The 25376-nt window shown below is 43.4% G+C and overlaps 1 protein-coding gene across 3 annotated transcripts in view; it reads left to right on the top strand.

The window, feature by feature from the left end:
* Positions 1 to 25376, top strand: part of Frmd4b (FERM domain containing 4B) — a 191469-nt gene that overhangs the window by 98029 nt on the left and 68064 nt on the right. The window lies entirely within an intron of this gene.

Genomic DNA, 25376 nt, shown 5'->3' with positions numbered 1-25376 from the left:
CCAGAGAGTTCCAGGTCAGTTCGGGATAGATTGAGACACTGACTTAAAAAACAACACATAAGAATGCATGAGGTTCATGTCTTTCCTAATGGGAAGGAAAGAACTGAGAGAAAAGCCTGTCAGTGCTCAGGATGTTGGGCGCCCGGAGTAATTCATTGAATTTGAACTCTGAGGCAGAGCATGAAGGAGCATTTGGATGAATAAAAGCAAGGACACAGACCAGATAGTTACCTTCATGACTAGAGAGTGGTAACTCCTTAGAGTTAGGCCAGCGGCAGACCCAGCCCTTAGGAGCATCTCTTGCTTATCTTCTCTTTGTTTCAGTCACTGTTCTTGGAAAATCAAACTGCCCTTAATAACGTAGGACTCGGGATATTGTCCCCACTGCTCAGAGTAGAGCAGGCCATAGCAGTCTCTAAGTGGGGAACAGCTGTAATTCAATCCACACTTTTTGTATACTCTCAGGTTTTCTGTTGTTGATTTTGTTATTTTAGTTCTCATGCTGCCCCCATTAATTAAGATCTCTCATTATTCCCACATTACACAAGGGGATACTGAGGCACAGAAGTTACATAATGTCCACAGTGTCACATAGCTAGTGGTTTCATATCTGCTTCTTTATTTTTTTTTCATTTAATATCAGTGTGTGTGGGGGGGGTATTGCCAACAGTATATGTGTGGAAATCAGGAAGACTCTATGGGTTGTCCTCTCTTTCCACTGCGGTTCCAGGGAGTGAACCCAAGTCATAAGGTTTGCGTGGCAAGTGCCTTTACCTGATGAAATGCATCACCAGCCCATACCATGCTTCACAATGGAGAATTACTCACCTCAGGGGGGTCCTGTGGCATCCTTAATTTGGGCTTCCTCTTTCTTTGCCCAGGGAGGTTCATAAAACACCTTTGTACATGATGCCTTCCACAGACAGGGTTAGGGGACAAGGTACCACTTCTGAAAAGACCTTTCAGAAGTACATCAGCCCTTGTGTTGAACAGAGAAAGTCCAAGGCCCTGAGAAGCTCTCCTTACTCTGAGTCATCACTGAAGTGGGAGCCCTTGAACCTGTTCAGCTTCTCTGGTGAGAGTACATCACCACACCTCACCTTTGAAAAGCAGCCTCCTGTGCCAGCCGGTGCTGGTGTAGAAATGCTGAAACCCACACAGGCAAACTGTGGGAGTCGCTCATGTGCCAGCTGAGGTCCACAAGGAGAAAGCAAAGGAAACGGGGCTGGATGCCCTCCCCAAGGCTTTCTTGACCCCATCTAAAGTACGGTGATCAGCCAGAATTTATTTCAAGCCCTTTTGATAATCAATGACCCGAACTGAGGCTTGGCAAATTATGACAGCATTGTGCTGTCTTCTCTCTTTGTGTGTGTGTAAAATTATGATAAGTATCCATTGAGTCTAGTAACCTCTCTCTTTGTAAACGGATGATCTCCTGGGGAAAGACCAAAAAAAAAAAAAAAAACAGACAGAAAAGAAGAACAAGCCAGTCCATGAACTGTCCTCTGGAACTGATCAGGTACAGGTATGACAGTGGCTTCCCGTCAGAAAATCGGGAGGAGAGCAGCAGTTTGCTAGAGTTCACGTTGTGGCTGTCTGCCTCCTGAATACTCACTCAGGCAGTAAAAGCTTCGCCCCCAGGACGCTGAGGCTGAGGAGCAGTGGCATCCGGTGGGAGGCTCTGAGATAACTGGGGGCATGTTGATGATGGGGATCAAGTCCCCGGAACCCTCATCTCTTGCTGGCCAAGGAGTGGTTTTGTGGTCTGTCACACGATTTTCCACACCGTACAGCTGTGTCAGTGGTTCAGCCATGTGTGGCCTGAAACCTCCAAAATCATGAACCAAAATAAATCTTTTCTATCTATGTATCCATCTATCTATCTATTCATCTATCTATCTATCTATCTATCTATCTATCTATCTATCTATCTATCTCTATTCATCCATCTGTATTTATATTTGTGTGTGTGTGTGTGTGTGTGTGTGTGTGTGTGTGTGTGTCTGTATGCACAAGCGTGCGCACAGAGTCCAGAAGTCAAACTTGGGTGTCATCCACCTTCCTTAAATTTTTGAGACAGTGTCAGTGTTCTGAGTCTCATGGGTCCAATGGAAGAAAGAGGGTCACATTACAGGATGAAAAAAGGTTTTGCTGGCCGCAGGGAGATCCAGCTTTTGAATGAATGTCGAACAGTTACACAAAAGTATCTTTATTGTTTGGTACACAAAAGTTGTTTTGGGGGTGGCAGGGGATAAATCAAGTTCTTTATACCAAAGCCCCCCAACCTAATCTATATGTTTCCTGAAGGAAACCACCACACCCCTGCAACTTCAGTCCGTGCTGTGCAATGTTCTGCATTACTTACTAATGGAAGACATTCCAAGTGTGCCGGGACCGTCTTGTGACCCAAGTCATGCAAAGGTTGTAAAGCTCCTTCAGAAAAACAACTCTTTAGATAATAGAAAACAACCATTGCTTTCTACTATGGTTTCTTCAAGGTCAAAGCACTTCTAGAAGACAACTACTTCATTGTGATATCTACCCTAGGTAGAATAGTTCTACTAGATTTCCTGCTACAAGACACAGTCCCTCCCTGGCCTGGAGTTCACCAAGTAGGTTAGACTGGCTGAAAAATAGCAGGCGCATGATGCCACACTCAGCTGCTTTTTTTCATGTGAATGCCAGGGTTTGAACTTGAATCTTTAAGGTTGCATTTTTGTTCAGCAAGCATCTTATCCATTGAGCTACCTCCTGGTCCCTTTTCTCCTCCTTGAATTCTATTGTGGTGATGGAAAGCTGATTAGCATATAGCTCTGTTCTCCAAGAGAGCTTATCAAATAGCAGGCACTGGGGCTGGAGAGATGGCTCAGCGGGTAAGAGCATGCAACTGCTCTTCCAAAGGTGCCAAGTTCAAATCCCAGCAACCACATGGTGGCTCACAACCATCCTTAACAAGATCTGACTCCCTCTTCTGGGGTGTCTGAGGACAGCTACAGTGTACTTACATATAATAAATAAATAAATCTTAAAAAAAAAAAGTAGCAGGCACTGGTTTAGCACACTTAATGAAGATGCACTTATTGCTACTTTAACAAAGGAGGAAGTGGAGATATGAATAGATGAAATAATTTGACAAACATTAAATAGCTCATTAACGGAGTGATCAGACCAGGGGAGAGTGACTCCCGAAAGCAGACTGTTTATCTTTCAGGATTTTTTTCCATTAGAACAATTATTGTGCTCTATGAAGGACTAGGGCCTCTGATAAGCTTTGCCTTCTCATTATCGTGGCTGCTATATTTTCCAAAGTCTAAAAGTTCTGACTTCAGGGAGTTTTGTTCACAAGTATTTCCTTAAAGTTCCAGGGATCTTGAAGAAACTGGACATTTCTGTAACTTCAGATAGTCCTTTATTCTTTCCTTGAATAATATTTTTTTAAAAAAAAATTAGTTTGAGACATTTTCTTAGTTCTGCAATGTAGAATTGGGATTTTTGTAATTAACACACAAATATTACCCTTCAAATAAACAGCTAAAAAAAAAGAAAAGAATATCAAGCCCTATCCATGGACACATGGGCATATGCATGCATACTAATGAAGAGTTTTTAAAATCTGAGGAGATAGCAGGGGAATAAGGGTTCCTGCTCCTGCTGTCAAGCTGAGGACCTCAGCTCTGTCCCTGGACCCACATGGGGAAAGAAGAAGCTTCTATTAGATGTCCTCTAACATGCGTGCATGTTCCTACCCATATAACATACATGATAGACATAGTATAAAACTTAAAGACACTCAGTATGATACCACTAACATGGGAATGCCATGGCTAAAACTTAGATGTGTCCTAACTAATTGTTATTACTGCTTTCAAAGTGTCTTTCTTAATTATTTTAATTGCCATGCAAAGTACTGGCTTCATTATGGCATTTTCATACATATGTGCTATTATTCTTTGTTCTTATTCATCATCCCTTTTCCTTACTATGGGCCCTTCCCCCATTTTTTTTTTTTAACGAAGTATCTTTGAAGTGAGTCAAGAGACTCTGAGCTAGGTGCCATGCCAATCAGTCCCTCCTGTCTATGGGCTCAGTAGGAGAAGACAGGCTGCCAACAGAGAGGACACAGAGGCACAGCCGGTTAGGCCTCCTGGATACCACTGCACGCCCATTACTTTCCTAATACCTACTCGGTTCTCTGCACTTTAAATAGATGTGGAAATGCAGGTGAGCCAGATGTTAGCAACCCAATTAAATAAATGAGTTCTTGCAAGAACAAGCAGTCAGGTCTATTTTTGTCTTTCCTCATACCCCACTTCTTGACCCAGACTTCATGTGGCTTGCTCTTTCAGTCTTGAGACAAGAATCCTAAATCTCACTTTCACCATACTAAGGGTAATAGTATGTTGCACGATGTCCTCAGAATCTCCATGCCATTTGCATCGAAGCGCATTGAAAAGCGTGACTGACTCTGGAGGCCTCTAAGCTTTCTTACAAGTCAGGCTTCTTTGGAAGGTCATTTGGCCACTTGCATTAAGATGAGAAATCCATCTTTCCAAGGCTGACTATGCAACAAAAGACTTTATTGAAAAACAAAAAGAAAACCGAGCTTGATGGTGCACACCTTTGATCTCAGCACTCAAGAGGCAGAGACAGGCAATCTCTGGGCTCCAAGCCAGCCTCAGCTACAGAGTAAGTTCCAGGACAACCAAGGATACACAGAGAAACCATGACTGGAAAAACAACAAAAACAAACAACCTCAAAAACTTCACTTTGTTTACTTGTATTTTGAGGTAGGGTCTAACTGTGTAACCCAGGCTGGTGTTCAACTTCTGATCTTCCTGTCACAGCCTCCCAAGTGCTAAAATCACAGTAGTGTGAAGCCATGCCCAGGCTCTGTGTATTTTCTTCCTCTTCCTCTTCATCATCATCATCTTTTTCTTCTTTTCTTCATCCTCCTGTTCCTTCCTCCTGTTCCTTCCTCCTCTTCTTTCTCTTCTTCTTCCTCTCCCTCCTCCCCTTCCTCCTCCTCTTCCTGTTCCTTCCTCCTCCTTCTCTTCTTCTTCCCCTTCCTCTTGTTTCTTCCTCCTCTTCTTGTTCCTTCTTCCTTCTCCTCTTTCTCCTCCTCCTCTTTCTCCTCTTCCTTCTTCTGTGTGCCAGGGATCTAACTCAGGTTCTCATGTTTGCACAGTAAGCACTTTACCAACTGAGTCATTACCCCGGTGCCTAGAATTAGGTTTAAATCAGAAAGCTAGATATAAATATATAAAGAATAAAGATCAATATAAAGAATATAAAGTCATTATATGTTTCAATGTGTATCGAAAGAATACAAAGCCTTTACTGACTGCTTTCCACCCAAAAACATTTACCCAACCTTCTTTCTAGACAAACTCAGTGAAAGTTGAGATTTCTGTTTGAATGATCTAGAAAAGCAAAAGATCTGATATACCAAGTCAGCCGGCATAGCTTTATCCCTCTTGTTAAACGAGTTAGTTGTTGAAGAGGTGCATGGTGGTTTGGTAGAGTTTGAACCCTGGACTTAGATAACTTGGGCTCAGCAGCATGGCCTTGGCACTAAACTGGCCATGCCGTTTACATTTTGAAGTCTCTGTTGCTGGCCATAGAGAGGCAATGGTAACAGTTTCTTCCTCAATGGATAAGTTAATATATATGTGAAACATATAGAAGTGTCTCGCACAGACATCATGTGACTGTGTATTTTTGCTGTTGTTACTGTAGCAGTTTCTCCTTTCCCTCTCAGTGAATACCTGAAGCTGAATCAACACTTCCATATACTGGTTTTGCTTATATGTATGTACATGGTAGCACATGCCTTTAATGCCAGCACTCGGGAGGCAGGGACAGGTGGATCTCTGAGTTCAAGGCCAGACTGGACTACAAAGTGAGTTCCAGGACAGCAAAGACTACACAGCAGACAGAATTAGCCAGGCTTTTAAAGATGAGACTGGACCTCAAAAGTGTATGTAAGAGGGGGATGTAAGCCAGAAGAAAGGCTTTTGTTAGGGTAATCCAGTTTCTTCTCAAGGGATATTGTTTTAACGATCTTTGAGGGGAGCTTTTTTTTTTGGAGGGGGGAGTGTTTCAAGAGCGTTTTTCTATGTAGCTCAGGATGTCCTAGAACTCACTCTGTAGACCAGGCTGCCCTAGCAGTCTGTGTGTTTATGAGGTACCATAGGACATTTCAGTCCATATCTAGCTAATGCAGTTAGATCAGGATAGTGGCCTTAATTTCAGCCCTATGAAAGCCTTTTTGATAAGAACACTCTAAATTCCCTTTAAGAGCTATCATGAAGTAGTCAATTACCTTTTCTTAACCATAGATACCCTCCTTTGCTATACAGCAGAAGTCATTTCTGTGACCAGTCTGCATCCCTTAGCCAAACTTACTCTGTTCCTTGCTGCCCCTTCTCTGGTGACAGCTGTTTTACCACTGTTATCCATTTCTCCAGTTATCCTCCTCCTCCTCCTCCTCCTCCTCCTCCTCCTCCTCTTCCTCCTCCTCGTCATCATCATTATTGTTACTAGGGCTTCACCTCAGGTGCATGCTAAGCAAGTGCTCCACTACTGAGCTACCCTCAGCCCCTCTTACATCCACTTTTGAGGTCCAGTCTCATCTTTATTTCCCCACTGCTGGTGCATAGGCAAACATCCATAGCAGGCCTTCAGTAATTAGATAGATAGATAGATAGATAGATAGATAGATAGATAGATAGATAGATAGATAGATATAGAGATATCAATTGAACAAAAACACATGTAACTTAAACTAGAAAATAAGTGGATCAAACTTTGCAGAATGGGCCTGTGAAAGGATCAGGCCAAACTGAAAAGCAATTTTGAGTTGCAACCATTAAATTATTCATTTTCAGCTTTCAATTCTACTTCATTTTCACTACCAAACAGTGGTCTATTGTGCCTAAATTCAATTTTCTGGAGTTGATACTGCACTGGGAGCCTTGAAATCCAATTCACTGAAGTCATGGGAATAAAACTTTAGCAGTGCATTCTATTGGTGTGGGGGTCGGGATTCCTGGTGTATTTGCCTCTTGAGACTGCACTCACGGAAGAGCCCCTTTTGGAAATATTTGGGAGAAGTGTAAAACCAGCCACAAGGCTACTTCAGCTCTTAGAGTTGGGTATGTATATCTGTGGAATAAGCAGTCAGCTTCCGATTGTTCCAGAGTGGACAGAGGTTGAACATACTCAAAGAGAGTCTATTAGGTATGGAACCTCATCTTAACCAAATCCTCTAAAATTTTCTCTACTCTGGCCATTCAGCTCAGCTGCCCCGGCTGGAATTGGCTTCCTTTTTTCTTGTCATAAGACCCAAAGTTACCACATGACCACAACAACTCAGGGATGGAAAGGAAAATAGAAAAATGAGTTCACCGAAAGCCAATGGCTTTGGGTATGTTAGCACACACTTCTAATGCCAATACTCATTATTCTGAGGCAGATGTATCTCTGAGTTCAAGGCCAACCCGTCCACATATTTATCTGGAGGCCAGCTAAAGTTATATACAGAGACTCTGTCTCAAAAGAAAAGAAAGAAGTCAATGACTTGATCATGAATAGCCAAACCCTACCTGTGTTTGAGAGGGAACTGTTCTAACCTATAAACACACTCGGAAGGCATGGTGACACATGCCTGTAACTCCAACATTTCAGAGGTCATGGCAGAAGGATGTCCAGGTCAGCGTGGGCTGCATGGTTAGCCCTATCTCTGGGGGGTGGGGAATAACAGAAAGGAAAATATTTGAATAATTTAGTATAGGTTTGTTCATAGCAAGGAGGCCTTACTGAAGTAGGTGTTCATGGACCCTCGCTATCCTACCTGATGGCGCTTTAAGTAAAGGGCCTTAGAGCTAAGGTACTGGGGCAGTGGGCAAAGTCCTCACCACGCAAACGTGAGGGCTTGAGTTCAGAGCCCTTGAACCCACAACAAGCTAGAGGCAGTAACCCATGACTGTAATCCCATCACTCCTAAGTGCATGGAAGCAAAGATGAAGCCTTAGGTAGGAAGATGGGAACAAGAGACCCTCTTTCAAAAGAAGGTTGAAGGCAAGGACCAACTCACATACATGATGCGCACACACTATGTTCATTTACATTTTCTCTCTCTCTCTCTCTCTCTCTCTCACTCACACACAGAGAGAGAGAGAGAGAGAGAGAGAGAGAGAGAGAGAGAAATTAAGAAAGGGAAGGAAGGGAGGGAGGAGGAAGAAAGAACAGGCATGGTAGCATACTCCTCTAACATCAGCACTTGGGAGGGAGAGGCCAAAGGATCATGGCTTCCAGGTCACCCCCCCCCCCATGCTACATAGTAATTTCAAGGTCAGCTTGGGTTGCGTGACATCCTGTCACAAACAAACAAAGCCCCAGACCAACGGAGGCGTGGGTTTCCACTTTGCTTAACAGAACAGGAAGTATGTTCCTCTCTACCCAGTCCAGGACTGTCAGCAAGCAGCACACTTGTGATTCCTGCCATGGGGCTACTCTACGGAGCTCAACAGCCAACACGGAATGGTTACAGAGACCCCGCTGAGTTTAGCGTTTGACATTTGAGAATATTTACAAATGTGAATTGGTATGTGTGTGCCTCCTTCTCAACCCGTTTTAAGATTAAGAAATAACCTCAAGGCTCAGTAGCAGAAACTGAATTTGGCAAGGCAGGCCAGCTGGGTGTGTTCATCTAACACCCAGCCATGTAAACACAAGTGTTTACCAAGAAAGAAGTCCTAAACCAAACATCAGAGCTGGTTTGAAGAGTAGCCAGTCCACCAGGAACAAAGAAATCTAATGTTGCATTTTAAAGGACTGTTGGAAGGTCTGTAATAAACACTTCACCTTCCCTTGTTTCATGTGGGTTTTGTGGGTTTTCCCTCTCTGGGTGTCTGACATTGAAACTGTGAGCATTTGAAACGCTGTGCTCAGACACATGCGCCCTTCCGCAGCGTGGGAATCAGAGTTCTCATAATAGGAGCTTGTGTGACACCTGCCATTTGGACCATAGTCCTCAGGGCCTTTTCCCCTGAACTGTCATTTGTCTTTGCCACCTCCCTGAGCTGGTGAAAGGAAATATAATTTCCCCCCTTTTAGAAGATAAAAGTCTGAAGTCCAGCAATGCAAAAGGATGTGGCCATAAAGCAGAAGATAGAATACCCTCTGGCAAATTAGCCAGCCTTTTCTCTCTCTCCAATATTAAATTATTTGTTCACTGGTATGTTGCTGACCCAAGTTAGGAACTCAAATATTTGCTGAATACATTGGAAAGAGCTTCTCAAAATCCAGTTGAAAGACCTGTATTTCATAATAGTGTGATTTAATATGAACTATTCTAAAACATTTATGCGCCATACTTATGTGGATACCATCATCTCAGAAATAAGCTATAAAAATTTCATTACAGCCAGATATAGTGGCACATGCCTTCAGTCCCAGCATATGGGAGGCAGGGATGGGGAGATCTCTGTGAGTTCGAGGCCAGCCTGATCTACAGAGAGAGTTCTAGGTTTTCTTTCTTTGTCCCCTGTGTATTCATCCATTTAACCTCTCTGTGTCATGTTTTTGTCTGTTGGTTTGCTTTTGGGGTTTGGGTTTTTTGAGACTCTGTCTCTCCACACCAAAATAGCTAAAAATTCATGTCCTTGATGATTCTATGTAGCAGGCAATATAGAAGGCACATAAGGTGTAGACTGTATTAGAAGGTGAGAATGGTCACCACATACAGTGTGCAGGTTAGGACAGAGGATGGAGTCGCTGTTAGAGAAGATGGAAAGAGGCTGTGATGAGACTGGGAGTTCTGTTTCATGACTTTACACTGAAGCATCAGCACAAAGAGCAAAGTACATAGAACCGAAATGCAGAGCTCGGGGAGGTTTCACGAGTGTGGGACACAATAGTGCAGCCAGTGCCAGTGTCAAAGCAGAACACTACTGGTCCCTGAGAAGCCCTCAGTGTGTTCCTTCCCAGTTATGAATCTCCTCCCAACTCAATCACTGTTAACCAAAGGGACTGGTTTTGGTTGACTATGATCAAAGGGAGGAAGAGAATCAATCATAGGAGGAAAGGCATAGTGACAGGAGCTTGTTCCACTTTCTCCTTTTGATATAATCCGGGACTCAAGCTCGTGGAATGTTGTATGTGCTGCTTAGAGGGATGGGTGGGTGTGGAGGTAGATGGATGAATGGATGGGTGGGTGGATGGATAAATGGATGGATAGATGAATGAATGAATGAATGAATGAATGAATGAATGGCTAGGTGGATGGGTGGATGGATGAATGAATGGGTAGATGGATGGGTGGGTAGGTGGATGGATGGATAGATGGATGGATGGGTAGGTGGATGGGTGGGTGGATGAATGGATGGATGGATGGGTAGGTAGGTGGATGGATGGATGGATGGATGGATGGATGGATGGATGGATGGATGGATGGGTGGGTAGATAGATGGGGGTGGTGGAGGTGGGTGTGTCGATGGAATACCAAATCAGATGGAGGTGCATTGAAAGTAAAAGCTATCTTTGTATATTTACTTTTGTAAAACATCCAAATAGAGCAGTAAATTTAGCAAGGAACACTTTTCACTCAAATGCTTAACTTTAACATCAGAACCATAACTTTCTCCTGATTCATCCCTTTTTCCATCTAATCATCTCTGATTACCTTGTAAGCACCTTGCATTTTTTATTTAAGTGACTGGTTTTCTATCAGAATGCTCTCCTGCTACAAATTCAAATTGTCGTTGTAAATTGGTGCCAGGCTGCGTTTAAGCAATTAGGAGGCTGTAATTAAAGCATGCTGTGTATGTAATCTTACATGTGTAAGGGTGAGGACAGAAGCTGAGCACCTGGTTCTCACTGTTTCATAATGGTTATTCATCTCTTCCTGGGTTGTCTCCGCTTGGGTGTCAGATGTGGGTGTCTTAGAATCTGCATGCTTATTAACAACACCTGACCTACTTAGTCTCCCCGTCTTTCTTGCACATATAACTATTTGGCTGCACCTCACCGTGCCTCCAATTTCCAAGGCAGACTCATAAACATTCACTCCCTTGCTTTGAAAATGTGTCAGTCCAAGAGCCTATAAAGAAGGTGGGACGGTAGAGCCAGTCTGACATTTGACCGGGTGATACCTTCCTCTTCCTGGGGATTCAGTGGGGCCTCCACCCTGAGGTTGGGAGGTGGTGTGGGGCAGTGCTCAAGAATGAGAGCAAAAGGAAAGGGAACACAGAGTCTGGTAGGATGCTGTCATCAAAAGCTTAGTTTTGAGCTGGAGGGATGGCTGGGAGATTAAGAGTTGGTACCGATTGCCTTGTAATTGGTTCTTGCAGAGAACCTGGGGTTCACACCAGGCAGCTCACAACTGCCTGCAATTTCAGCTCCATAGGATCTTATGCCTCCAGACTTCTTCGTAGTTGTTGAAGTCATGTGCATACAGTCATACACATACATACATGAGAGAGAGAGAGAGAGAGAGAGAGAGAGAGAGAGGATAAAAAATAAACCCGAAAATAAAAAATAGTTGAGGGAGCGAGAAAATGATTATGTTTAAATTGAAATAGTAATAGTAATAATAATAATAATAATAATAATAATAATAATAATAATAATAAAGTAAAAGAAAAAACAGAATGGGGTCCAGGGAGCTGTCTCAGTCTTAGTTTCATTCCTAGAATACATGTTTAGAATATATATATCTATATATCTCCTAGCCTGGTCCATGTGTGTAATCTCAATGCTGGGGAAATGGGAACATCCTCAGGGCACTGTCCCTGAGTCAACCTAGTAATTGGCTAGCCTTGGCTCCCCGTGAGAGGCACTGCCTTAAGAAGAAAGGGGCAGCACTCCCGAGGAATAATATCTGAGGCTGACCTCTGGACTCCACAGGCTTACGCAGACACACACACACACTTACATACACACACATACACACACCCACACACACACGTATGAACATACATGAAAACACACACCAGAGTATAGAGTAATACATTCCAAAATACTTACCATGGATATGTCTTGGTTGCTAGGACCTACCTAGCTGATGGTTATGCAGCCTTTAGTGATGTAAATATCTCTTAGCTATGACCCACAGTTGTGTGTGATCACATTGGTGTGTGATCCACAGTCCTGGCTCAGATCTCCCTGGTTCTAATGTTTGGTTTGGCTTGGCTTTTAATTCTTCTGTTGTCTGACTCAGGGTCACATACTGTCCTTACCCTACCATCCCTGCTACACGCCTGCACTGGGGGTCCCATTTCCTATGGCTTTTACTCTACTACTACATAGGCAGATTGCCTTGGGAAATGTCTCTCCACTGTGGATTTGCTTAACTCTGGAGTTTCAAACCCATGCCAGGTTGGCTGTGTCTCTGAATCATCTAGAAACAAGGAAAAAACATAGAAACGCACATCCTGCCCCTGCTTCAGTGAGACTGGCCCCTGGATCCCTTCCTTCTCAGATCCCCACGTCTTCTGCGACACACCCAAGATGGAGGAGCACAGGTCTTGTAATGGTCCCACTGTAGAGATGCTGCAGAAATGGTCTTATGTCCTTCAGGATGTCTCATAAGAGGCAAGCAGAATCAGAGCATCCTGCGTAGAGTTAAACTGGCGTCTGCTAGGTTTCTCCAATGTGAAGTCACCTCGTCTCTTTGTAATGAACAAATTGCCTGGAATGGATACGCAGAGACTGTCTGCCTTCTTCCCCAACGGTCCTAGCCAAAGGTCTTGTGGTTGTCCGGGTGGCCTTCCCGAGTCAGTTAACAAGGTGGTCACTGTCAATGGCCATTTTGAAGTCTGGCACCTTCAATTTTCTTCTAAAGAACAACTTTTCCTTCTCCCCAAGTCCCATCCTGTGAAGTATTTTTAAGACATCTGCTCGGGCTCGTGGACTCCTCTGTGTTCATTCTGTTGCTCTCCAGGCTGCCACTCATCTTGATGTTCACATCCCGACCGTGGCTGACAGAATCCCCTCTAAGTTGGATCCCATGGCCCACTGGTTTGTTGCATCACTTGCTTGCCCTTGGTTTGGCTTTGCTTTCTTGAGAAAGGGTCTACCTAAGTAAAGCAGGCAGAACAATAACTCCTGACTCGATTCTCTTGCCTGTCTCTAGTCTCCCGAGAGCTGGGATGCCAGCCCTGTGCCACCCCTTCCAGTCTGAACCCTTTGCACACTTCCTTACTCGCTGACACAGTGGGACAAGCCCAGGCTCTCCTTGGAGTTTTTGTTGCTATGGCTTTGGAATCAGCCAGTTTTCCTTTTCATGGGGGACAGGATCTAATTTCTTTTTAAGTGAATTGGAATCTCATTCCAAGGACAGACTTTCAAGTCCTCTAATCTGCCTTCGACAGAAAGTAAACTTTACACCAGCCAGGGCTGAACCCAAGGCAGGCGTAGTGCCTGGCTAGTGTACCCTCCTTTCTCCTGTCTGCCCCCCAAGTTCATCTGCACTATTCTCCTAGAGCTGACAGATGTGTACTTGTCCTCTCTCTCTCTCTCTCTCTCTCTCTCTCTCTTAGGTCCTCTCCCTCCCTCTCTCTCTCCTCCTTCCTTCATTCCTCTCTCCCTTTCCTACTCTCTCCCCTTCTCCCTCTCCTCCCTCCCTCTTCTCTCCTTCCCTCCCTTCCTCTATCTGCCTCTCTCCTCCTTCCTCTCCCTCCCTCTCCCTCCTCCTCTTCCTCTCCATCTTTATCTTCATTGTGATCAAGTTTCTGAGACGCTGTCTGCAGATACTCTGGTCTCTGGATGTGCCACTTGTGTATTTGCAATTAGGGCACACACCCATAAAAACTCCGCACTTTTTTTTTCTTTTGATACATTTTACTTAGCTTATCTTTCTGTAACTTTTTATTCCAACCTCCGAAGTCCGTGAGGTGTGAGGGCCAGGTGTCCTTGTGTCCTTGCCATACATGAGCCCAGAAGAGTCTTTTTAGAACCCAACACTCTTCTGCGTATTGTCTCCAGCTGGTGTGGCTAGAACCACAGCTCACATATCCACCTACCGTTTTCATAGGTGTAGTCTGCTTAACATCTCACAGTTCAAGAAGATGAAGTGTTTGTTTGTTTACCCCAAGTTAAAAGATTATGCAAACCCTGTGTACAATGACCGCACAGATACAAGGAGCACTTCTTATTAAAAGCGTGCTCCAGCTCCTCATCACCTCCATGTTCTGTGTGTAACCTACAAATGTTACTGAGTACCTGCTACATAGCAGGAGGTATTCTGGGTCCTGAAAACCATGCTGGGGCCAAAACCGCTAAAAATTCATGTCCTCGATGTAGCAGGCAATACAGAAAGCACATAAGGTGTAGACTGTATTAGAAGGTGAGAATGGTCACCACATACAGTGTGCAGGTTAGGACAGAGGATGGAGTCGCTGTTAGAGAAGATGGAGAGAGTCTGTGATGAGACTGGGAGTTCTGTTTGTTCCATGACTTTACACTGAAGCATCAGCACAAAGAGCAAAGTACATAGAACTGAAATGCAGAGCTCGGGGAGGTTTCACGAGTGTGGGACACAATAGTGCAGCCAGTGCCAGTGTCAGAGCAGAACACTACTGGTCCCTGAGAAGCCCCCAGTGTGTTCCTTCCCAGTTATGAATCTCCTCCCAATTCAATCACTGTTAACCAAAGTGACTGGTTTTAGCTGACCATGTTCTCTTCAGGGCAGGAGTCGCATGTGTGTTCTCTGAGTGTCTGGCTCCTTGAGTTCTGTTGCTAAAATCATCACATTCTTGTATATAGTCTCTGCGCACAGCTTATGTATTTTCACTGCTGCATAAGAGTCCCCAGTATGGTCAGGCAGTGGTGATGAATGCCTTTAATCCCAGCACTTGGGGGGGGGGGGGCAAAGGCAAATGGCTCTCTGAGATTTTGAGGCTAGCCAGGGCTGCATAAAGAAACCCTGCCAGGGAAGGGATTGCCACAGTATGACTATGCCACAGTTTGTTTATCCACTGATGGGTGTCTAGGAGTTTGTACTCTGGCTGTTATCAATAGCACTCCCATAAAGATGCTAATGACTGTTTTGTAACGGTCACACATACATATGTCTGTGGCATGTGTGCCTAGGATGGTTATATATTATATACCTAGACCATAAGGCACATAAGGCATGGTAAGTTTTGGTAGACCTTGCCCCAAAGTTAGTCCAAGCCCACCTTATAGTCCAAGAGCGGGGAGAGGAGTGTGGTATAGTCAGCATAGAGTGAACTCAGATACATCCTGTTTGGTGCAAAGAATTGCACAAAGCATTATTGGAGACAATAGTGCCACCTGCCTAGAAATGGGCGTAAATTGACAGAGGGTTATTGATATCACTAACTTTCATGAAGAATCCTACGCAGTGATGATGGTCACCAGACAAGTAAAAGGATGAAAAAGAGCCCATTAATAAAGGAAAATATCCAATCCGGAGTCTTGATTCTAGCATACCATTTGGATGCCCTTCATAGCACAGACTCTAATTACACTCGCTGTTTCAGGAGAAACGTGCTGGGCTTTCAACATTTGTTTTTTTAACACGACAAGATTATTTTCTAGTTGAAAAAAGATAAAAGGAGGATAAGGTCAAAGATTAATATGAAAAAATAATTTATTTATCCTACCAAATATATGAGTATTGAGTCAATTTTACGGAATAACAGAATTTGACAACGTACATTATTGCAGAACAAAGCAGACAATATAGCTACAGATGCAATTACATGGGAATTTGGAGGTGACATATAAGTCTGGGCATAGTGGTGACCGACTATAATTCCAGTTTTTAGGAGGCAGAGGCGGGAGGATCAGGACTTTAAGCTCACTGTAGAGGAAGTTGGAGGCCAGCCTGACCTATAGGAGACCCTGTCTCAGAACAACAAAACAAGCAACCAGAGTCACATCCTAAGTGGTGGTGCAGAACACATCATTAACAGAATTTGGGAGCTAGGCCTTGTGGAGGAGGCCTTTAATCCCAGCACTCAGGAGGCAGAGGCAGGAAGATCTCTGAGTCTGAAGCCAGCCCGCTCTCCAAAGTGAATTCCAGGATATCTAGAGAAACTGTCCCCCAAAAAAGGGGAGGTGAGAGGGTGAAGTGTTTGGGAACTTTAAAATTTTTTTACCCACACTAGTTATTCATTTGTCTATGTCAGCAGGGGATGGTCTGGAATGGAGGGTGTGTGGGAGGCATGCGCCATGGTGCATTGGTGCCTGGATGTGTGGAAGTCAAAGGTGGCTGGTGCTACACAGCCGGCTAAGTGGCAATGCATCTAGCTGTCTGGGCATGATGGTACAGGCCTGCAATCCCAGAACCTGAGAGACTGAAGCAGGGGGAATCACAAAACTAAGACCTGGTCTCCACCAAACCAAACCTCAAACAAACACGAGCAAAGGCGTCCGCCTGCACTCTGTTCATTTTGCTGTATCTGTCTCAACTGTTGAAAGGCATACCTAGATGAGTGATGAACTTGGAGTTATCTTTACAAAAATAAGTAGATGCTGTGAAGAAGACAATTAGCATCAAACTAAATGTAGTTTGACGAATGTAAAGCAGTCAGTGCACAGCTATAAACTTAATTTTTCTCAAGAGCCAAAGCATGATAGCATTTTGGCTACTGTGTACGTAGCTCACCGTAGTTATTAAGATTTAAATGAAGCAGAAAGAAACATAGTCAACCTGGGTACTAAGCCTTGGAAACTCCTCCCATGGGTCCTCATAAAGGGCTATTATATGACATAATCAGTAGTGTCCTTAGTAACCACCCGGGGTTATTAAAATAATGACCTCTGAGTGTTGCTACATTGTTGTTCCCCCCCCCCCCCGACTGAAGCCAGTGGAGTAATGCTGAACCATGGTTTTCGCCAATAGCTGTTTTATCTAGGATAACCCTTAGGGCTCAATTACGTAGGTTTCTGTTGACTCTGGATTAGCTGAAGAATAAAACATTGGAAATCTGGGGCAGCAATCCTTAACTAGGGGCAGTCTTGTCCCCTAGGGGAACATTTGGCAGCATCTTGAGACAAAAATTTATTTGTCACAACTAGGGAAAGAGGATGTTGTCTGCACCAAGTAAGTAGACCATTGACACTACTTAGCATCCTAGATGGGACAGTCCTTAGACAAGCCATTTGCTCTGAGCCTGCAATCTACAGCAGAGCTCTTATTATTATTATTATTATTTTAATCCATGAAGTCTTTTTGCCCAAGAACTTTATACTTGACTGATGGTATATAAAATAAATTCACACATCACATATTAACCTAAATTTATTTTAAAGCAGTTTACAAGTAATTTTACCATTGATTAAAGTTGAAAGCAAATTTGCATCATATTGAGATGGATATACTTGTTCATTTTACATAAAAATATTACATCTTGGCTGAATGTTTGACACTGCTGACTGATATTTTGATGTTATGATCATCAGTTCTGAGAATGGGGCTCTGTACAAAACTTGCCAAGCCAAAAAATGACAGAAGTGTGTTTAGGGTCGGTTTAGAAACTGGTGGAATATCTGACCTATTCCCAAGCCCAAATTCATTGGATGATTTTTTTTTTTAAATAAATGCAACTCAGATGAGCAACTGAAGCAGCAAACTTTATAGTATTTTTAATTGTGTGTTTTGTATTCTGTGTGTTGTATGTATGCAATGAGAGTGGCATGCAAAGCATGACTTGTGGGAGCTGGCTCTGTCCTCCTACCACGGGTCCCACAGAGAAACTTGGGTTGTCAGGCTTGGTGGTAGATGCCTTTACCCATGCCCTTCTTCATTTTCATGTCCCTTCCTTTCCCTTCCCTTCCTTTCCCTTCTCTTTCCTTTCTTTTCTTTCCTTCCTTTTTTCCTTTTCTTTTCCTTCCTTTCCTTTCCATTCCTTTCCTTACTTTCCTTTCCATTCCTTTTTCCCCCCTGTGTCTAGATGAGGTCTCTAGCCCAGGCTAGACTAGTCTCAAGCTTGCTATGTAGCCTAGGATAGCCTTAAACTCCTGAGCCTTTTGCTTCCACTTCCAATGCTGGCTTAGGGATCATCTTGCTTATTTTTAAGAAGTCAATTTTTAAATATCTTTTAGTTATTCTTTGACAATTTCTTACATGTATGAATTGTTATCTTGAGCCTGTCTACCCACAGTTCCCTGCCCTCTCACTTTCTCTGGATGCTGCTCCAACAAACTGCTTTGTCATGTTCATATCTGTCTTAGTCACTGTCCCATTGCTATAAAGAAAACTCACGGCCAAGGCAACTGATAAAAGAAAGCATGTTATTGGAGGCTTGCTTACAGTTTCTGAAGGTAAGTCCATGATCGTCATGGCAGCGTGTATGGCAGCAGGCAGGCAGGTATGGCACAGGAGCAGTATCAGAAAGCTCACTTATTCACAAGCAGGAAGCAGAGAGAGCTGCTTCTGGTCCTGGCACCAGCTTTTGAAACCTCAAAGCCCGCCCCTAGTGATACACCTCTTTCAACAAGGTCACACCTCCTAATCCTTAATCCTTCCTAAACAGTTCCACCGACTGGGAACCAAACATTAAAATATTAGCCTATGGTGTGTGTGTGTGTGTGTGTGTGTGTGTGTGTGTGTGTGTGTGATTCTCATTCAAACCACCACCACAACATCCTTTCCTCTTTTGTTTTTGTTTTTGTTTTGTTTTGTTTTTGCTTTTGTAACAACTCCTGCTGGAATGCTGACTCATCCTGTTGGCTTGATCTTGTGCAGGCGTTGTACAAGTAACCACAGCTGCTCGTGAGTTCATGTGTGCCACGGTCATGTTGAAGTAGAGTAAGGAAGAAAAGACCAATTATTAGACACTGATTTGTTGACTTATTCTGTGACTTAATTGAAGCATTGCTTGGACTGCCCATTCGCCAGGCGTGACTTCACTTGCTAGCTGAAACAGAAAGACCTGGAGGAATAACCGAAACAATGGGCCATTGCCCTTAACAACCCTCTGACTACCATGTACCCTTCTATAAAGTCTCACCTGCTTTCCCGTCCCAGCTTGTGGCTTTAGAGTATAAAATAGGAATACAAATTGGACCAGTCCTTGGGACCTTTCAGGAGCTGTCCTAGCTTCATTCAGTCCACCACTGAAGAAAAGAGATCTCTTGCCCATGCATACTGGTATCAGGGTGCTTTTTCCAGAAAGACTCCTGCAGCAGTATCCCGTTGAGAACACAGAACTTCACAGCACTGCCCATCCTCTGGCTCATCCCACCCCTCATCCAGGATCAAACATCACCTTTTAAACTAAACAATTTTTACCCTATGCAATTCATAGATATACATATTTGATCATCACATCCTCAAAATGATAGGAAAATATTAAAAGTCTTTGTTTTCTATAATTAAGCTATTATATTCATATAAGAGCAGAAAATCTGACGTATTTGACATTATAATATTGGATACTGGGTGTTACAATATCCAGTAGACTCTGGTCTAGGCTGAGATGTTTTAGACAGTGCTCATTGGTATCATGTGGCTTGTGTTGTGTAAACCCAAGGCTACAGTCAAGTCCTATGATTCTGTGATCCTGTGATTTTAGTTCAGGCAAACATGGAGACAAACAGCTCAAATTCATTACACATTTGAGATTGGATTATGTTTTGGTCATTGTGTATTCAGAATCCTTCCACTGTTGCCAAGTTTTTCATCATCCCATTTTCAGTTACACAATATCGTGTGAGGTCACAGCCTACAGTTTACACCACTGTGTCTAGAAGACTGAATGAACAATGAGTGTATCACAAGGAGGAAAGTGTTGGCTCATGGGCTCAGAGGACGTAGGCAGATGTGGTAGTCGATGACCTGACCTGCAGTATGCATAGTGATCTCTAGAAAAATGGAAGTAGCACATTTCTTAGGGAGAAGGGCCCTGCAACAGGATAGAGCTTGGCCATCCCGCCAGCCTGGCTTTGTGAATAACAGCATTCTCATCTCTGAGTTAGCAGATTTCTCGGTGTTCACATGTCTTCAGGAAAAACTGGGAGATCTCTAGAAAGCAATGTAGATGTGTTTGCTTGTGTCTTTGTCATATCTGTTCACATGCTGTCTAAGGGGCAAATCACACTGACAACATCCTATCCAGTATCTCCATCATCATTAGCAATGTCTGAGTTCCAACTAGACTGGGAAGTGCAGCCTCACTCAGCAGTGCTAATAACTGAGAATCTGTGTCAAGAGGACTCAGTGTATGGCCATTCATCCCATCTGGGTCATACCTTCCCAGTTTTGTCTCCAGAGAGAGAAAACTTTCTTCTCTCCGTTCTGATTTGGTAAAGCCCTGTAAGGCATCTGGACCAGTTTGCACCACTTGCCCCGAAACAATGATGATTATATTTCCAGTACAGTCAAATTTCCAAAGGAGAATTAATTACTCATCAGGCAAGACAGAAGGATATATAGGAATGGGGTCTTCTTCTTCTTCTTCTTCTTCTTCTTCTTCTTCTTCTTCTTCTTCTTCTTCTTCTTCTTCTTCTTCTTCTTCTTCTTCTTTTTGGTTTTTTCGAGACAGGGTTTCTCTGTGTAGCCTTGGCTGTCCAGGAACTCACGCTGTAGACCAGGCTGACCTCCAACTCAGAAATCTGCCTGCCTCTGCCTCCCGAGTGCTGGGATTAAAGATGTGCGCCACTAACTCCTGGCTCTTCTTTGTTTTTTAAACAATCTTTAAAACTTCACTGTGAGATACTTCAAATTGAGTTGGAAGAACAGTGCAGAGCACAACAGTAGATGTTTACCAAACCATATCAGCTCCTAACAGTGTGCAACATCCACATTTATACTTTCTCTGTGCCCAGGGTATAGTTTTTAGTTGAGCTGCTCAAGAGTAAGCTATAAATCGTAGCAGTTTAGCCCTAAGAATGCTACTGTGTGTTTCTCAAGGTCGGGGGCAAACCTGATATAGCTGTATTACTGTAATCCAACTTGGACCATCTAATGCTGGACCCATCCTGTTGCTGAATATACAGTTCTTCATTCCACCCCCTTCTCCTTCCTCCTTGATCCAGGATAACACACTTCAGCTTATTGTTGTGACCCTGTGGTCTCCATCTCTCAGACATTTGGTACAGTGGCATGAGTGTGGGCAAGATGTCTTCTAGAATAGCCCTCAGCTTGTTTGTGTTGCATGAATGGTTCCTCACTATTAAATCTAGTGATTTGTTTTGTTTGTTTGTTTACCTTACATAGCCCTGGCTGTCTGGGAACTCACTATGTAGGGGAAAGCTGGCCTTAGACTTGTAGAGATCCACCTGCCTCTGCCTCCTGAATGTTGAGATTAAAGGTGTGATTTATTTCTGACAGAAATTGTACCCCATGGTGTGCTGGAGACAGCTTATACTAGCTCCTAAGAGCCAATTCTTATGTGCCTTTTTAACCCCAGGTTCTGCAAAGTTCTATTGGTTGCTTGCAATAGGTCATGGTGAGACTATGTGACCTCAAAGAAATCAGCAAATGATGCAGCTGGGAAATACTCCCGGCCTTCGAGTTGTAATTGTAAGATACACTTACTGTCACAGCACGTGTGTGTGTGTGTGTGTGTGTGTGTATGTGCGTGTGTGTGAGAGTGTGTGTGTGTCCTATGTTCACAGCATCAGAAGGCACATGGTATTTTTCTGTTCTGATGTTGACATCCTTGTTTCTGAGTTGAAATTGGAACTATCTGGCTCTCCTATGAACAAGATTCACCATACATGAGAAGATAATATTCACATCATCCCTGTGCTTATCCCATCCATTTCCAATTGAACTTTCCTTTTATTTATTGAAGATTATTGTGTAGGGCTCTTGACATGTAGCTCAGTGGTAGAGCATTTACCTAGTGTGCAAAAGGCTCAAGTCTCATTCCCAGAACCATAAATACAAGACCAATAACAACAAAATATATTATTGCCTAAATCCATTAATATTGTCATAATTTAAAACAGTAATTTTCTCTTTCATTTTGGTGTTTATTTACTTATTTATCTAGCGGTGCTAAGGGCTGAACCTAGGCCTCACAAATGCTAAGCAAATGCTCTACCAATGAGCTGTAGCATCAGCTGCTTGCACATTTTTTGTTGGTGTTTTGCAATTTCTTTTCTTTTTAATACAAATGTATTTTTAAAATAGATAACTAACCATAGACACACTGACTTCTGCCAATAGTTTGTCAGTTGACAACAGATTGTTAATACCCATTGCTGTGGTGTAGAATACATTTCCGTAAAATACAACATCCATCCAAGTTGAACAGAGTGAGGCCTCAGACCTGATTTCCTGCCCTGCTATAGAATGTGTTTGTTGATAACATATAGCTCCATCATTGACGGAGGGAACATTTGGGGTCATTTTCCACTGCCTTGCCTGAATCCACTTTTTGCCCGAAGCATGCCTTTGGAAGATTGCTGGGAGAGTGATTGGGTAATGAAGTTTTAGGTTAGCTGTGCAGATAGAGCGGGAAGAGCACAGGACAGGAAGGCCAGAGCCACATGTGAGGAGACTGGAAGCTATAGGCCATCTCTCTGATCTTCAGTGCTGACTGAACCCATTGGGTCCTATTTCACTATGTTCCCTTTCTGGTCCTAGGACTTTTCTTTTATTCATCCCCTTAATCGGGGAACCTAGACTTCACCTCATTAGCACAGTGAGATGCGCAGGCACAAGGTGGAAGGTGACCTGGTGGTTGCACTCCTGATGCATCTCTTGGAGCCTTGAGAGTGAAGCACCAGGACTTTCTCAGCTTACCTTTGGGTGCCCAGCCCCATCCTCTGGCTCCTGATTCTGGCTCTTTGTTTGTTGCTGGCAGCCATGGAAACCCACTGAAGGATGTCCTCACCTTTCTCTGTGAGGAGCTCCCTCTGAGTCTCAAGTGTTAGCTTGCCCTGGATCTGGTTACTCTGTTGCCATGGTGGAGGTAAAAGAAATCTGCCCTGGGCAGTCTACAGTTTTAAAACAGCGTTGCTACTTCAGGCATGAACTTTTAAGGACTCTTAGAAGTCTTCATTAACTTTTGCCCAATGAAAGTGCTGAGAAACAGGCAGGTGGGTTATTCTCGATGGGTGCATTGTTTAGAGAACTCCATGAATGTGTCAGATTACAGTGATCAGTCTTGGGGCCCAGAATGGTTCGCCTCTGATATCAACAGGACGTTATATGTAAGGTGATGTGGAGAATGAGGACTATAAAAGAAAAATGGGGCTTTGGCCAAACTGTGTTTTCTTCCCTATCTGGAACAAGGTTTGAGACAGTCCTCTCCCTCCCTCTCCCCAACCCTTTCTCATTCCTGCCAAAACTGGGTTTGGACCACATTATCTAGGAAAGGCAAGCTGGTGTTTGATACCTCCACGTAATGCTGTCTGAGCCTGGTACTCCCCATGCTTCGGGTCTTCCTTTTAGCATTTTTAATATTTAATGACCCTTCTGAGATGGAGAATTATGTGGCAGCTCCCTAAGGGATATCTGCTTTAGGTATCTTTTTTTTTTTTTTAATCTGTCTGCTGAACTTCCATTCGCTAAATTGAAAAGGTGGCGTCTAGAATACTTTTCAGATGACTCATCTAAGGCTCTGATGAGGCAGACGAAGTCTGTGGGAATCCAGGGTGTTGGCAGGAATTTTTAACTTCTTTTATTCCTCTTTGATTTGTAGAATACTCTAGAAAATACACCTTTTCTCATCCCTAAGATGCGAAGACAAATTTGGCTTTAACTTTGAGGTGTGGCCTGTTTTGGAACTCAGGGATTTATTTTATTTTATTTTATTTTATTTTATTTTATTTATTTGTTGTTCTGCCAGCTCCTCTCCTCCTCATTCTCCATGAGTTCCTCTGTGTTCGAACCTAAGGAATTTGACCTCCCTAGAATGTAACCTAGTCAACATCCACCTCACCTGGTGGGTTACCCACTGTCATCCCTTTCCTTAGAAATTCGCCAGTGTCTTGCTGGGAAGACAGAGGGCCATTGATTCCGAGCTCAGCCTGGCTTCTCTTTGATTTTATAATCAGTTCCTAGAGATTGTGGGGGAGCTTTGAATTCCAGGGCTTGGGATCTGTGAACTCTTGAAGGAAACCTTTGAAGCAACTCTTTCTGCCTTGAGTTTCAGAAGGGAGGACCTACTGTGTCTTGATGGGTGAATTAAGTTGTTTTTGGTTTGCTTGTTTTTTTCTAATATAAAGGAACTGATAGTATAATTATCACTGTTAGTGTAATACCTTGGGGTTTTCCGTTGTTCTCTTCTTTGTTTTTGTTTTTGGTGTTTTAATGGGGGTGGAGGTGGGAGCACTCATGTCAGGGCAGCTTCACAGAGCTGCTTCTCTCCCTAAACTCTTGAGTCCCGGGATGGAACTCAGATCTCGGGGCTTACTTACCTCCTGATCTGTCTCACCAGCTCTGCTCCCCCTTGTCCTTTGCATTCTGTCGGAGAACTCTAACCAAGTTCATGCTGGGAGGAAAACTTAAATCTTTCCAGAAACCCTCACAAGTATAACGCCCTTTGTAAACATCCTATTGTGCACTGGCTTGAAACTATTTAATGACTCCCTGTGATGGATTTGGACTAACTAACAAATGCTAGCGCTCCAGTTCAACAGATAAAATGGAGGAAGAGAAAGTACCAGGCGATGCCCAGGCCTTTAAACACTGTGCACTTTCAAGCAGTGAGGCCTGCACTTAACAGGATGGGCTTGGAGGGCATTGTTTCTGCACATGTTGAACCTTACAAGGTCATGTACCCTGACCTTAAATTCAAAGTTCCTCTATACCTGTGTACTGTTGTAATATTACACAGCGCTGCACTGCCATTTACATATGTCACACATGTAAAGGAGTGAAGGTGCACAGATGTGTTTACCCACACCATGTCTCCGGACCAAACAAACAAACAAACAAAAACAGTCTTGTCAATCAAACCCCAAGACCCCAATTTTCCCTGGGATCCTGAAGGATGAAGAAGTAAAAGTACGGGAAAATGATGAATGTGAGCTCATCAAACTTTCAGAGCTACAGAACGCTAGACCTCGCTTTCCCTGCTACTGACGTTTAAGACTTCTCATTTTAGCTAGGATGGCATAAATAGTCACTCCATCGCATGTTCCTGACAATGAAGTGAAATTATGTCTTAATAACATCTGCTCATGTGTATGCTGAAGTAACCATGCTGTGACTCAGAGAAGGGAAATTATCTCAGGGAAACCCACAACAAGCAAATATAGAAAGATCTGCAGACCTTAAACATTCATTTGTAGAGGTGAAAGAAAATCAGTCAAGTCTATTCATTTAAAGGTTGTCAAAATTCTTTGACTCAAAGTTACTTATCTTTTCTAAGCAAAATTTTCCTACCCAATGAACACACACGCGCGCGTGCGCACACACACACACACACACACACACACACACACA

This window comes from Mus pahari, chromosome 2 (assembly GCF_900095145.1).
Source record: "Mus pahari chromosome 2, PAHARI_EIJ_v1.1, whole genome shotgun sequence".
NCBI lineage: Eukaryota > Metazoa > Chordata > Mammalia > Rodentia > Muridae > Mus > Mus pahari.
The sequence above is the reverse complement of the archived record's forward strand: the minus strand, read 5'-3'. Positions and strand labels throughout refer to the sequence as shown.